Below are 15,981 nucleotides of genomic sequence, written 5' to 3'. Positions count from 1 at the left end.
AGCAAAAAAAAAAAAAAATGGTTTCAACCCTTCCCTACTCTATCCAAAACTATGGCAATACACTGAAAGCTCCTTTTAGAAGTTCAGTGTCTTACACTGAAAAGCAATGGGCCTGTGAGGGAAGAGGAAGAAAACTGAGCAACTCCCTGAGTAGTGCTATCCTTATAAGTGCTTGGTTGCTTAGCCAAAACTACTCATAGATATGGCAATTGAGTACGAAAAAAATTTAAAAAAATGAAAAAAAAAACACAGTTCAGCAGTGGTTTTGAAAAAGGTGAGAATTTTAACTCCTCTTCTGAAGGAAGAAAACCTCTTTAAATTTTTATTACATACTTCTCAATATTATAACCCACTAAAGATGTCTATATATCAGCAACATGAATACTTTCATCATGGCTTGTGATCTACAAATCTTGTGATATCACACACAGTATGTCCTAGTTATTGTTTCTAGAAATTTGATGTTAACTAGTACCTTCAGGGCATTCTACTGCAGTGCTTTCTTTGATCTACTGACATAAGTACAGCACCAGTCAAAGAAAACCCTATGCCAATTACAAAGAATAAAATTTGTGACACATCACACAAATCCATCAGCTTTTAAGGAAACCAAGATCCTTTTTCTACAGGTATCTACAATAATGCCATTGTCTCTGTTCTCAATTTAGCAGTGAAAACAAAATTATTTTGTGCTTTCTTTTAGTTTGTAATTTTAGAGTCTCAGGGCCCTAGAGGATTATAATTTAACATTTTATACAATCCAACCTGACAAAGATTCCCCTTAAAGAGGAACTTCTACTAGCTATGGGAAAACCAAAAGCCAGCACCTATAAGTATCGTATCTGGTGAGTTTTAAGAAATACATACTTTCCAGCCTATTATGTCCAGGGCTGTAATGCAGCAGCAGTACATCTGATCATCTGTGCTACCATCTTGGATTCGAAAACCAACTGCCACTTCCTGATGACTCACAGCTCGCCTCCAACTGCACCTGCGCGAGACAACAGACTGCAGGAAGACTGGTGCTGTAGCCTCCTGGGATGTGTGATGTGTATCCCAGAAGGCTACAGGTGTGGTGAGGGGCCAAGGATATGTCATCCTCATCTAAGTATGAAGAAGTGGGAACAAGTACCACCAAAAAAGGTACTTGCTTCCTGAAAAAAACAAAATTGTGTATCTAAGAGCATGGAGCAGCATTCAGGGGGCGAGGAAGAGAATGATGCTGTCATGTACCTGGTGGAGATCGAGCTGTGGAGCGGGCTTCTCTTGCACCTCTTGTCCAACACCCCTGGTAGTGATGACAGGTGGTGTGAGGAGGCAGAGTGGCATAAGGGCTGGTATAACAGGCAGTGCCAGTTGAGGTTCCCAGGAAGCAGATGACCGCGGATCACCAGGCAGGAACCAGGAACTGGAACACAATGAAGCTTGATCAGTGGGCAGGAGCATAGCCAGGACACAATCCAAAAGGTCATCAACAGCTGGGCAGCGAAGGTACAGGAACAAACATATAAACAGACTACATAACCACCTTTCTATTTACCCTGTCCCTTCACAGTCCAGTTGTGTAGAGAATCAAAGCAAGATTCAGCAAAACCCAACTTCAAACTTCCTCATTTTGCATGGCAGATTTCTGTCATTTAAACCACCATTATATTCTGCATTCATATTTAATATATGTTTTTTTATGTGTGAAATTGCAACTGTAGTTGGCAGTGTTTGTTTTTAACATAAGGATTTCATTGTCACCTACCATCCACCTTTCCCCACTCTTTCCCATTTTTCTGGTATTGACTGGCCCCTGTCTGACCTATTTCTTCCAATTTTGAATGCCTGCTTCAACTTCAGTTTAAAGTTGAACTCTGAAAAAAAATTTTTTGGCATTTGATAAATAAAAATAAATGGCTTCTAATAAACGGTGCCCAATGTGTGGTGGCTCCTGTGTTAGTTAAAACTGTTAGTTTCATTCATCCTGTAAACTACTAAACAGTGCCTTGCAAAAGTATTCACCCCCCCTTGGCATTTTGTCATTTTTCGTGTTTTGTTGCCTCACAACCTGGAATTAACATGGATTGTTTGAGGATTTGCATCATTTAATTTACAGAACATGCCCACAACTTTGAAGAGTTTTTTTTTTTTTTTTTATTGTGAAGTAAACAACAAATAGGACAAAATAACAGAAAAAGTCAATGTGCATGACTATTCACCCCCCTAAGGTCAATACTTTGTAGAGCCATCTTTTGCGGCTATCACAGCTCCAAGTCGCTTTGGATAAGTCTCTATGAGCTTGCCACATCTTACCACTGGGATTTTTGCCCATTCCTTCTTGTAAAACTGCTCCAGCTCCTTCAAGTTGAATGGTTTGCGCTTGTGAACAGCAATCTTTAAGTCTGACCACAGATTTTCTATTGGATTGAGGTCTGGTCTTTGACTAGGCCATTCCAACACATTTACATTTTTCCCCTTAACCACTGGAGTGTTGTTTTAGCAGTGTGTTTGGGGTCATTGTCCTGCTGGAAGGTGAACCTCCGTCCTAGCCTCAAATCACACACATAGTGGTACAGGTTTTGCTCAAGAATATCCCTGTATTTAGCACCATCCATCTTTCCTTCAACTCTGACCAGTTTCCCAGTCCCACCTGCTGAAAAACATTACCACAGCATGATGCTGCCACCACCATGTTTCACTGTGGGGATGGTGTTCTTTGGGTGATGTGATATGTTGGGTTTGCGCCAGACATAGCGTTTTCTTTGATGGCCAAAAAGTTACATTTTAGTCTCATCAGACCAGAGCTCCTTCCTCCATACATTTTGGGAGTCTCTCACATGCCTTTTCGCAAGCTCAAAACGTGCCATTTTGTTTTTTGCTTAAAGTAATGGTTTTCTTCTGGCCACTCTGCCATAAAGCCCAACTCTATGGTGTGTATAGTTATCGTCGTCCTATGTACAGATACTCCAGTCTCTGCTGTGTAACTCTGCAGCTCCTCCAGGGTTATCTTAGGTCTCTGTGCTGCCTCTCTGATTAATGCCCTCCTTGCCCGGTCCGTGAGTTTTGGTGTGCGGCCGTCTCGTGGCAGGTTTGCTGCTGTGCCATGTTCTTTTTGATGGTGCTCCTAGGGATCATCAAAGATTTGGGCATTTTTTTATAACCTAACCCTGACTTGTACTTCTCAACAACATTGTCCCTTACTTGTTTGGAGAGTTCCTTGGTCTTCATTGGAATGTTTGGTTAGTGGTGCCTCTTGCTTAGGTGTTGCAGCCTCTGGGGCCTTTCAAAAAGGTGTGTATATGTAATGACAGATCATGTGACACGTAGATTGCACACAGGTGGACATCATTTCACTGATTATGTGACTTCTGAATGTAATTGGTTGCACCAGAGCTTTTTATGGGCTTCATAACAAAGGGGGTGAATACATACGCACATGCCAATTATAATTTTTTTATGTCTGAAAAATAGTTTTATGTATATATTTTTCTGATTTTAATTCACCAACGTACACTATTGTGTTCTGATCCATCACATATATTTCAGATTAAAAAAAACATTGAACTAAAGGCTGTAATGTAAAAAAATAGGTAAAAAGCCAAGGGGGTGAATACTTTTGCAAGGCACTGTAAGTGTCAAATTCCTGGATGATGATGATTGTGGGTTTGCTCACTCTCCACATCATCCATTCACAAAAAAATCTTGTATTCTCTGTTCTGAAAACAGACAAGGGGATATCATGATATTCATGTGGCCTGCCTCTCCCTTCATCTGTGAAAAGAATACAAGACCTGACTCATAGTAAATACAATATGTAATGGTAGTAAGTGAAAATGTTAAAGTAATATAAAAATTACAGGCTGCATCTATAAAATGTGTGTTTACGGAAAATGTACTATAGCTTTCTATTAATTTAAAGCGCTACGTAAACTGTTGGAGCTACATAAATCACGTATAATAATAATATAATAATATAACTATAATAATATTATAATAATTAATAATATAATAATTAATAATATAATTATAATAATATATAATAATAATAATAGAATTATAATAATAATTAAATTAACTTGTGTAGAGTGCTACCCAGAATTGGGGAACCTACCCCCTATTAGACTTTGGCACTTTTGCACAATGGAAAACTTTGTTCCACAATCATGAAGATTTAATATCACTGACTTTTTTTTATGAAGATTATGTTGATGAATTTATGTATTATTTATTAATATAGTGTTGATTATTAGGAATTACTTGGTTTGCACATTAATCACCAAGTCTAATATTGGGTAGGTTTTCCCAATTCTGGGTAGCGCTTTACACAAGTTAATTTATATTTAAGGCACAGCACTTTTATTAGAGCAGCAACCCATTACCAGCACATATTACCCATATATTACACACCATAAGAGCAGGATTACATATACGGTATATCTTTGGTTTAGCTTTCTATTAATGGCATGCTGTTTGAGGTTTGTGTTATAAAATGCATTATAAAACTATGAACTGGCATATTTTCTTCCTCTCCTGTGTATCGAGTCATACTGATAAAGTTAGAGCTGTGAGACATTGACCATCAAGCTCTGTAGTGCGACATGGAAGAACTATAATAACCTTTTTTTTTATCTTATATATTGATAATTTATTTATTCCTTTATGATACATTTTGCTAGGTTAGCACCTCAGTCAACTGTGTTCATGATGAAAAAATACTTTTTAAGTATACCAGTTGAAAAAAAAAAAAAGATTTTCACTGACAAACAGAATATTTTACATCAGAGTGTTCCTTTGTCATTGTTGTTCAATAACTACACAATGAGCTCAGTGTGTGACTTTACAAACTATCAGAGCTCCTCATCTTGAGTTTTGTAAATTCACAGAAATTGAACATATTGAAAATGCCAACAGGAGACTAGATACATAGCTCAGCCATTTGGAGGCTGTATTGCATTTACAAATTAAACAGCAGTGCCATGTTTGACAGAATGGGGATTTTCATCTTAAACCACCTTCTTGATGGGAAAGATTAAAGCGGGCTGAGGAAAAGTGGACGCAGTCTATCTTGGCTTTTTCTTAGTAAGAAGATGGAATACACCAGTAAGCCGTATAATTATACTCTGAAATCACTCAGGATTTTACACACTGCATGAAAGAAAAGACAGAGATAATTCAGCTTTTTACCACATTGCATTATTGACAGAAGCATTCCAGCTGTATCCCACCATAATATTTATAATTTCAGCTGTGATAAAGAAAAAAAAGAATGCCGTTATGTATAATTATAAAAATGTATTTATAAGGTTATAGGTCTAATAAACATATTTAACGGCTTCATTTTTGAATAAATATAGGTGAACAGCATGTACTGAATTTATTCAGTATCCGTGCTTCAACATCCAGCAGACTCCCACATACCACTCTGTATATAACCCAACAAATTAATGGGATAGAACACCAATCTTTCTACATTTTTTTAATTCAAACTTTCATTTTACAAAGAACCAAGAACAACAGTTTCAGGCAATACTGCCCTTCCTCAAGCACACTTGAGGAAGGGCAGTGTTGCCTGAAAATGTTGTTCTTGGTTCTTTTTAATATGGAAAATTTAATAAAAAAGAATCAGAAAGGCCAGTGCTCCATCCCATTCATTTGTTAGATTACACACATCTACATATAAAGGCAATTGTAAAAATATGTAAGAGACTGTTGGTGAAGTGGGAACTGGAGATTCCTAGTTCAGAAAGGCCAGTGCTCCATCCCATTCATTTGTTAGATTACACACATCTACCTATAAAAGCAATTGTAAAAATATGTAAGAGACTGTTGGTGAAGTGGGAACTGGAGATTCCTAGTTTCGGTATTTAAGAAAACAGATAATGCAAGCAAAACTGGTTACCAATGGCAGGTCCAGGATTATAAGCATGGGGGTTGACTAACTAAAGGCAAATAGGCTGTTCACTTTGCAAGGGAAGTTGTACTTTGCGTTGGAATTTTCCCCAGAAAACTAAGCAGTTAATGAGGTAAAGCTCTGCTGACTGCCATCATTCAAACATGTTAGCGCAAAAATGCTGTTTTTTTTGTTTTGTTTTTTTTAATTCTTGCTCATGATTAGATGTTCATTGCAAAGTCAAAGCTCTGAAGAAAGTTTTGCATAAAGGGTGATTTCATACATTCGCATAGAGGTGATTTTATACATATGATTTGGCACTGCCCGAAGCTTACACGTTACTGGATCAAGGTTGTACACACTACTTCCTTAGCAGTAGTAAACTCAGATAATGTTACCCCAAATCAGCAATATGCAATTTCATGTTGCTGTTTAGTAGCTATGCGCCGCATACATTATGCAAGTAGAACTTTTACTTGATAAAATTACGGTAACTTTTTATGATCGCCTCTTCTTGTACTCAGCCGCTGCCATTATAACTCCTGTCTTCTGCATCTCAGTAGTATTTTATTTCCATCCTCACTCTTCTTTTGTGGCCATAATCCCGCACGTGTGCATTCGTTCCTGAAACCAAGCCTCGTTTTCGTTTCAGACAGACAGGCTCTGTCCTCGGCTCTGCACTCCAACCCTTGTGATGTAGCGAGTCACATGGGGTTAAGGATCAGCTTCTCAGTGGGGGAGTGTCGCGGGATCTCGGGGCTGACGTCAGCCAAAGGAAATGACGCAGCCCCGGAATGTACACAGCAATTTTTCGGCATGCCGGAAACATAGGACTAATCGTGCATTTATCATTAAACATATACAGTGGGGACGGAAAATATTCAGACCCCCTTTAATTTTTCACTCTTTGTTATATTGCAGCCATTTGCTAAAATCATTTAAGTTCGTTTTTTTTCTCATTAATGTACACACAGCACCCCATATTGACAGAAAAACACAGAATTGTTGGCATTTTTGCAGATTTATTAAAAAAGAAAAACTGAAATATCACATGGTCCTAAGTATTCAGACCCTTTGCTCAGTATTGTACTCAGAAGCACCCTTTTGATCTAATACAGCCATGAGTCTTTTTGGGAAAGATGCAACAAGTTTTTCACACCTGGATTTGGGGATCCTCTGCCATTCCTCCTTGCAGATCCTCTCCAGTTCTGTCAGGTTGGATGGTAAACGTTGGTGGACAGCCATTTTAAGGTCTCTCCAGAGATGCTCAATTGGGTTTAAGTCAGGGCTCTGGCTGGGCCATTCAAGAACAGTCACGGAGTTGTTATGAAGCCACTCCTTCGTTATTTTAGCTGTGTGCTTAGGGTCATTGTCTTGTTGGAAGGTAAACCTTTGGCCCAGTCTGAGGTCCTGAGCACTCTGGAGAAGGTTTTCGTCCAGGATATCCCTGTACTTGGCCGCATTCATCTTTCCCTCGATTGCAACCAGTTGTCCTGTCCCTACAGCTGAAAAACACCCCCACAGCATGATGCTGCCACCACCATGCTTCACTGTTGGGACTGTATTGGATAGGTGATCAGCAGTGCCTGGTTTTCTCCACACATACCGCTTAAAATTAAGGCCAAATAGTTCTATCTTGGTCTCATCAGACCAAAGAATCTTATTTCTCAGCATCTTGCAATCCTTCAATTGTTTTTTTAGCAAACTCCATGCGGGCTTTCATGTGTCTTGCACTGAGGAGAGGCTTCTATCAGGCCACTCTGCCATAAAGCCCCGACTGGTGGAGGGCTGCATTGATGGTTGACTTTCTACAACTTTCTCCCATCTCCCGACTGCATCTCTGGAGCTCAGCCACAGGGATCTTTAGGTTCTTCTTTACCTCTCTCACCGAGGCTCTTCTCCCCCGATAGCACAGTTTGGCCAAACGGCCAGCTCTAGGAAGGGTTCTGGTCGTCCCAAACGTCTTCCATTTAAGGATTATGGAGGCCACTGTGCTCTTAGGAACCTTAAGTGCAACAGAAATTTTTTGTAACCTTGGCCAGATCTGTGCCTTGCCACAATTCTGTCTCTGAGCTCTTCAGGCAGTTCCTTTGACCTCATGATTCTCATTTGCTCTGACATGCACTGTGAGCTGTAAGGTCTTATATAGACAGGTGTGTGGCTTTCCTAATCAAGTCCAATCAGTAAAATCAAACACAGCTGGACTCAAATGAAGGAGTAGAACCATTTCAAGGATTATCAGAAGAAATGGACAGCACCTGAGTTAAATATATGAGCGTCACAGCAAAGTGTCTGAATACTTAGGACCATGTGATATTTCGGTTTTTCTTTTTTAATAAATCTGCAAAAATGTCAACAATTCTTTTCTGTCAATATGGGGTGCTGTGTGTACATTAATGAGGAAAAAAAATGAACCTAAATGACTTTAGCAAATGGCTGCAATATAACAAAGAGTGAAACATTTAAGGGGATCTGAATACTTTCCATCCCCATTGTATATATTACATGCACGCAAATATAGATACAATTTGTGCAGCTGCTACTAGTAATGTGTCGTAGTAGTAGAATAAAAGTCAAAAATCATATTTCTTCATTCACATGAAGGTCAGGTTAATATAACCCAGCACAGAGTCCCCCCTTACATCAGAGTCTGCAAGATTCGCCCTTACAGTACAAGGGGAAATTTGATGTAAAGGGGAATTCTGCGGATCGTAATGTAAGGGGCAATATAATAGACAACCGTGAGGGGACCTCTGCGCTACTAAAAAAGTGACACATAAATTAGGTGCAATATAAATAGTCTAAAGTGTAATGCTGCAAAATCTATAGTGTACACATAACCACCACAGAATAAATAAATAAACAAATGATTTAGTGCAGAAAACAACAATAAAAATGAAACTTTTTCCCATAGATAACACGTGTCAAATGGTGCACTAAGTCACTGTGTGAAATAATCATCAGATATTCCCATCCAGGAAATGGTGTACAAAAGGAAGGAAATACCTAATGGTGGGAAATACCCAATTGTGGGATGATAGAAAATTAATAAAATAATATAACATGTGCAGATCGAAGCATAGTAAAAATAGATGTGCTAATAGTGACAAACAAAAGTTCATTCACGTAAATAAATCATCAGTAGGTACACATCAATAGTGTTAGTGTTCATAGATATTCTTCCATGGTTGCAGTGAGAAATATAAACGTGGGTAATCTTTGTGCAAACGTGCTCTCAGTGCCCTTACCTTAAAGGGCTTTGATAAAAGCCTTAATTGTAGGAAATACTGGATGACAGTGGGGATGAATGTGATGGATGCTGCTGAATGCTAGTGGATGGCATCAGGTGGATTGACGTCCTTAGTGGATACCCATCAGGCTTGCCTCAAGATCCCAGGAATCATGCCAAAGAGAAAGAAGGAAACATAGGGGGGCCTCCAATGGTGTAGTATAAAAATGGATGTTTATTGGAATAAAAAGCACTGTACATTAAAGTGCATACAGTGACACAGTGCAAGGCGGCGGGCCGCCATCACCAAGTACGATACTTCCGGTCCACGGTATCAACAACCGGGTCAGAGGGTACTGAAAAACGGATGCGTCGGCTAGCAAAAATTCCTACGCGTTACGTCACGTGACCTCGTGACTTCCTCAGGGGATCTGATTGGTTGGAATCACAGTTCCTTTATCGTGGGTAATAGGAAGTGACTCGGACGCCATATTTGCATAGTCCGGGGTAGATGAATAATTGTGCATTGATGCAGTGGATAAAACGGTCGAGCATTAAATATATATATGCTCAACATAATAAGTATAGTCATTGACATAATTACTTTTAAGAAGGGTTTAATTAAAATAAATAGGGACCCATTGATACACTTATGTGACAACACTATAAAACGATACCTGCCTAGGATATGCCCTACACTGCCATCATGTGGTAATAATGGTAATTGTATGAGGATTAATTAACATAGCTGGGTCAGTGCAGCAATATAAAAAACAGGTAATGATAAAAGGACAAAAGTCATGTGAAAATAATGAGGATAACTGGAGGTTAATATGGAAATATAAAAATTATAAAAATTAATAAAAATCAAGAAGCCAGAAGATAGGCACACCAGAAATTTAGCACAAGGTTCACAATCAATCAATTTTTTTACTTTGGAATTTTCTAGAGTGTTGGCATGCAAAGCAATATTTACATGGAAAAAATCCTTTTCCATTAACCACTTCAGCCCCGGAAGGATTTACCCCCTTCCTGACCAGAGCACTTTTTACAAATTGGCACTGCATCGCTTTAACTGCTAATTGCGCGGTCATGCAATGCTGTAACCAAACGAAATTTGCGTCCTTTTCTTCCCACAAATAGAGCTTTCTTTTGATGGTATTTGATCACCTCTGCCGTTTTTATTTTTTGCGCTATACACGGAAAAAGACCGAAAATTTTGAAAAAAAATGATATTTTCTACTTTTTGTTCTAAAAAAAATCCAATAAACTCAATTTTAGTCATACATTTAGGCCAAAATGTATTTGGCCACATGTCTTTGGTAAAAAAAATGTCAATAAGTGTATATTTATTGGTTTGCGCAAAAGTTATAGCGCCTACAATCTAGGGTACATTTTCTGGAATTTACACAGCCTTTAATTTATGACTGCCTATGTCGTTTCTTGAGGTGCTAAAATGGCAGGGCAGTACAAAACCCCAACAAATGACCCCATTTTGGAAAGTAGACACCCCAAGGAAATTGCTGAGAGGCATGTTGAGCCCATTGAATATTCATTTTTTTTGTCCCAAGTGATTGAATAATGACAAAAAAAAAAAAAAAAATTACAAAAAGTTGTCACTAAATGATATATTGCTCACACAGGCCATGGGCATATGTGGAATTGCACCCCAAAATACATTTAGCTGCTTCTCCTGAGTATGGGGATACCACATGTGTGGGACTTTTTGGGAGCCTAGCCGCATACGGGGCCCCGAAAACCAATCACTGCCTTCAGGATTTCTAAGGGCGTACATTTTTGATTTTACTCCTCACTACCTATCACAGTTTTGAAGGCCATAAAATGCCCAGATGGCACAAACCCCCCCCAAATGACCCCATTTTGGAAAGTAGACACCCCAAGCTATTTGCTGAGAGGCATGTTGAGTCCATGGAATATTTTATATTTTGACACAAGTTGCGGGAATGTGACAATTTATTTATTTATTTTTTTTTTTTTTGCACAAAGTTGTCACTAAATGATATATTGCTCACACAGGTCATGGGCATATGTGGAATTGCACCCCAAAATACATTCTGCTGCTTCTCCTGAGTATGGGGATACCACATGTGTGGGACTTTTTAGGAGCCTAGCCGCGTACGGGACCCCGAAAACCAATCACCGCCTTCAGGATTTCTAAGGGTGTACATTTTTGATTTCACTCTTCACTGCCTATCACAGTTTCGGAGGTCATGGAATGCCCAGGTGGCACAAACCCCCCCCAAATGACCCCATTTTGGAAAGTAGACACCCCAAGCTATTTGCTGAGAGGCATGGTGAGTATTTTGCAGCTCTCATTTGTTTTTGAAAATGAAGAAAGACAAAAAAAAAATTTTTTTTTTCTTTTTTTAATTTTCAAAACTTTGTGACAAAAAGTGAGGTCTGCAAAATACTCACTATACCGCTCAGCAAATAGCTTTGGGTGTCTACTTTCCAAAATGGGGTCATTTGGGGGGGGGTTTGTGCCACCTGGGCATTCCATGGCCTCCGAGACTGTGATAGGCAGTGAAGAGTGAAATCAAAAATTTACGCCCTTAGAAAGCCTGAAGGCGGTGCTTGGTTTTCGGGGTCCCATACGCGGCTAGGCTCCCAAAAAGTCTCACACATGTGGTATCCCCGTACTCAGGAGAAGCAACAGAATGTATTTTGGGGTGTAATTTCACATATTCCCATGGCATGTTTGAGCAATATATCATTTAGTGACAACTTTGTGCAAAAAAAAAAAAAAAAAAAAAAAAATTTGTCTCTTTCCCGCAACTTGTGTCACAATATAAAATATTCCATGGACTCGACATGCCTCTCAGCAAATAGCTTGGGGTGTCTACTTTCCAAAATGGGGTCATTTGGGGGGGTTTGAACTGTCCTGGCATTTTATGCACAACATTTAGAAGCTTATGTCACACATCACCCACTCTTCTAACCACTTGAAGACAAAGCCCTTTCTGACACTTTTTGATTACATGAAAAAATTATTTTTTTTTGCAAGAAAATTACTTTGAACCCCCACACATTATATATTTTTTTAAAGCAAATGCCCTACAGATTAAAATGGTGGGTGTTTAATTTTTTTTTTTCACACAGTATTTGCGCAGCGATTTTTCAAACGCATTTTTTGGGGAAAAAACACACTTTTTTACATTTTAATGCACTAAAACACACTATATTGCCCAAATGTTTGATGAAATAAAAAAGATGATCTTAGGCCGAGTACATGGATACCAAACATGACATGCTTTACAATTGCGCACAAACGTGCAGTGGCAACAAAATAAATACATTTTTAAAAGCCTTTAAAAGCCTTTACAGGTTACCACTTTAGATTTACAGAGGAGGTCTACTGCTAAAATTACTGCCCTCGATCTGACCGTCGCGGTGATACCTCACATGCATGGTGCAATTGCTGTTTACATTTGACGCCAGACCGACGCTTGCGTTCGCCTTAGCGCGAGAGCAGGGGGGACAGGGGTGCTTTTTTTTTTTTTTTTTTTTTTTTTTCTTTATTATTTTTTTGCTTTTTTATCTTATTTTAAAACTGTTCCTTTCATTTTTTTTTTTTTTTAATCATTTTTACTGTTATCTCAGGGAATGTAAATATCCCCTATGATAGCAATAGGTAGTGACAGGTACTCTTTTTTGAAAAAATTGGGGTCTATTAGACCCTAGATTTCTCCTCTGCCCTCAAAGCATCTGACCACACCAAGATCGGTGTGATAAAATGCTTCCCCAATTTCCCAATGGCGCTATTTACATCCGGCGAAATCTAAGTCATAAAATGCTCGTAGCTTCCGGTTTCTTAGGCCATAGAGATGTTTGGAGCCACTCTCGTCTCTGATCAGCTCTATGGTCAGCTGGCTGAATCACCGGCTGCATTCTCAGGTTCCCTGTTGAGACAGGAGAGCCAGAGAAAAACACGGAAGACGATGGGGGGGGGGGCATTCTCTCTGCTTGTAAAAGCAGTCTAGAGGCTAATTAGCCGCTAGGATTGCTTTTACATGAAAGCCGACCGCTGGCTGAAAAGAATGATACCAAGATGATACCTAAACCTGCAAGCATCATTCTGGTATAACCACTCAAAGTCGTGAATGCTGTACCTGAAGACAAAAATATGGCTAACAATAAAGCACAGTAAACGGTAAAGTATAAAAAACTGCATACCTGAAAAGCAAACATGATAAAACATAATAACAATAAAACATTGCAGAATAGAATACAGTAAAAAAGAGCAGAACAATAGAGAGAATAGAGAGAGAGAGAATAGAGAGAGAACAATAAAACGACAACTATTATTTTTTATTTTATATTTTTGTTTGTGTTTTTTTTTTTTTTTTTTTTTTTACACTTTTTTTGTAACTGTACCTTTTGTAACTGTAACCGGTTCCAGGTTCGGGTCTCTCAAAATGCGATGGCATCTTGGGAGACCCTGTGAAAGTGTGTCCTAGTCTGTGCAATGCTGTACCCTACACTAATACTCAGCTAGTGAATGGTAGCGTTCAAAACATTCACCAATGCAAAGACCAGGATTGTCAGGACAGGAGGGACAATAATAGCGGGTGTCGCGCCTATATCCGCGCTTACTGCAGACACGACATCTTTTTTGGGGGGTTCGCTGGGTAGGGGTACTCGGGAGGACATAAAAATGCCTCTCATGCAGCCGACTGCATTTGGTTGGGGATGTGAATGGGGGAAGTATGGGCGCTGCAGAAGTGGTGGGTTCCCAATTAGGATTGGCGAATGCAGCAGGAAGGGCACTATGGGCACGACGGGCCTGTGTTTGTCTTCTTGGTGGCAGCGGGACACTATTTGTGCTTGCCACCTCACCAGCTTGAACTGCACTTATGGGACTCGCCACGTCACCAAGTGTTACTGCAGTGCTGGTTTGACTACGACCGGGGTGTACTAGGCCGCTGGCGCTTGCCAGTTCACCAAAACGCTACCAAAAAAACTGTTAACGATCGCAGGGATCAGGCCTGACTCTGCGAACGCTGCAGTTATGCGTTTAGTGTTTTGTAAGTGACAGTGATCGATCGATACTGCACTTGGGTGGGCTGGGCGGAGGGACAAAACGTAGGTGCTAGCAGGTATCTGGGCTGATCCCACTAACACTGCGTTTTTGGGAACCCTAAACTGCTGGGGATGCCAGTATAGATCTGATCGGATCAGATATTGATCAGTTCAGATACTATACCACTAAGGGAGGTGTACGGTGCGTGCGTGGGTGTTAGCGCTACTGGCACTAACCTGACGCTGCCTGGGGCTGGTGCTTGCCAGTTCACCAAAACGCTACCAAAAAAACTGTTAGCGATCACAGGGATCAGGCCTGACTCTGCGAATGCTGCAGTTATGCGTTTAGTGTTTTTTTAAGTGACAGTGATCGATCGATACTGCACTTGGGTGGGCTGGGCTGGGCCAGGCGGAGGGGCAAAACGCAGGTGCTAGCAGGTATCTGGGCTGATCCCGCTAACACTGCGTTTTTGGGAATCCTAAACTGCTGGGGACGCTAGTATAGATCTGATCGGATCAGATATTGATGCGTTCAGATACTATACCACTAAGGGAGGTGTACGGTGCGTGGGTGTTAGCGCTACTGGCACTAACCTGACGCTGCCTGGGGCTGGTGCTTGCCATTTCACCAAAACGCTACCAAAAAAACTGTTAGCGATCGCAGGGATCAGGCCTGACTCTGCGAACGCTGCAGTTATGCGTTTAGTGTTTTGTAAGTGACCGTGATCGATCGATACTGCACTTGGGTGGGCTGGGCCGAGCCGGGCGGAGGGGCAAAACGCAGGTGCTAGCAGGTATCTGGGCTGATCCCGCTAACACTGTGTTTTTGGGAACCCTAAACTGCTGGGGACGCTAGTATAGATCTGATCGGATCAGATATTGATCCGTACAGATACTATACCACTAAGGGAGGCGTATGCTGCGTGCGTGGGTGTTAGCAGTACTGGCGCTAATCTGACGCTGCCTGGGGCGATGCATATCACCGCCGGGCGATCAGGGGGCTAAATCTTTATTCGGTAATAAACGGCGGGTGCCCTGACACTATAAAAAATAAACAAACTAACCAGCGTCACCCGTAACGGTTATACAGTGATCAGTGGTGAAAGGGTTAACTAGGGGGCAATCAAGGGGTTAAAACATTTATTAGGTAGTATATGGGGGTCCCTGTCGCTATAAAACGCTGACGGCGAACCTAAATATTTACCTCACTAACTAGCGTCACCAGCGACACTAATACAGCGATCAGAAAAATGATCGCTTAGCGACACTGGTGACGGGGGGTGATCAAGGGGTTAAAACTTTATTAGGGGGGGTTAGGGGGGTACCCTAGACCTACAGGGGGCCTAACACTCACTGCCCTGACACTAACTGTCACAAACTGACACCAATACAGTAATCAGAAAAAAAAAAAAAAAAAAAAACCTGCTGGTGTCAGTTTGTGACAGGGGGGGGGGGTGATTGGGGGGTGATCGGGGGGCGATCGGGGGGGGGGATCGGGGTGTAATGTGTGCCTGGCATGTTCTACTGTGTGTGTGTGTGTTGTGCACTCACATTTCAGTCTTCTCTCCTCGGCCCGGAACGGAAAATACCGAGCCGAGGAGAGATGACATCATTTCCTCTGCCTCTGTGTACAATACAGAGGCAGGGAAATGATCCCATTGGCTGGGAGCGATCGCGAGGGGGGGGCCATGAATGGATGGCCTCCCCCTCACCTCCGATCGCCGGGGGACATTTGCCGACCGCCGCAGGCACCGGGGGGGGGTCCGATCGGACCCCCCACCCGCGGGCAGGCAAGGACGTACATGTAAGTCCTTTTGCCTGCCCGTGCCATTCTGCC

The sequence above is a fragment of the Aquarana catesbeiana genome, linkage group LG02, assembly GCF_042186555.1.
Source record: "Aquarana catesbeiana isolate 2022-GZ linkage group LG02, ASM4218655v1, whole genome shotgun sequence".
Lineage (NCBI taxonomy): Eukaryota > Metazoa > Chordata > Amphibia > Anura > Ranidae > Aquarana > Aquarana catesbeiana.
This window is presented reverse-complemented; position numbering follows the sequence as displayed.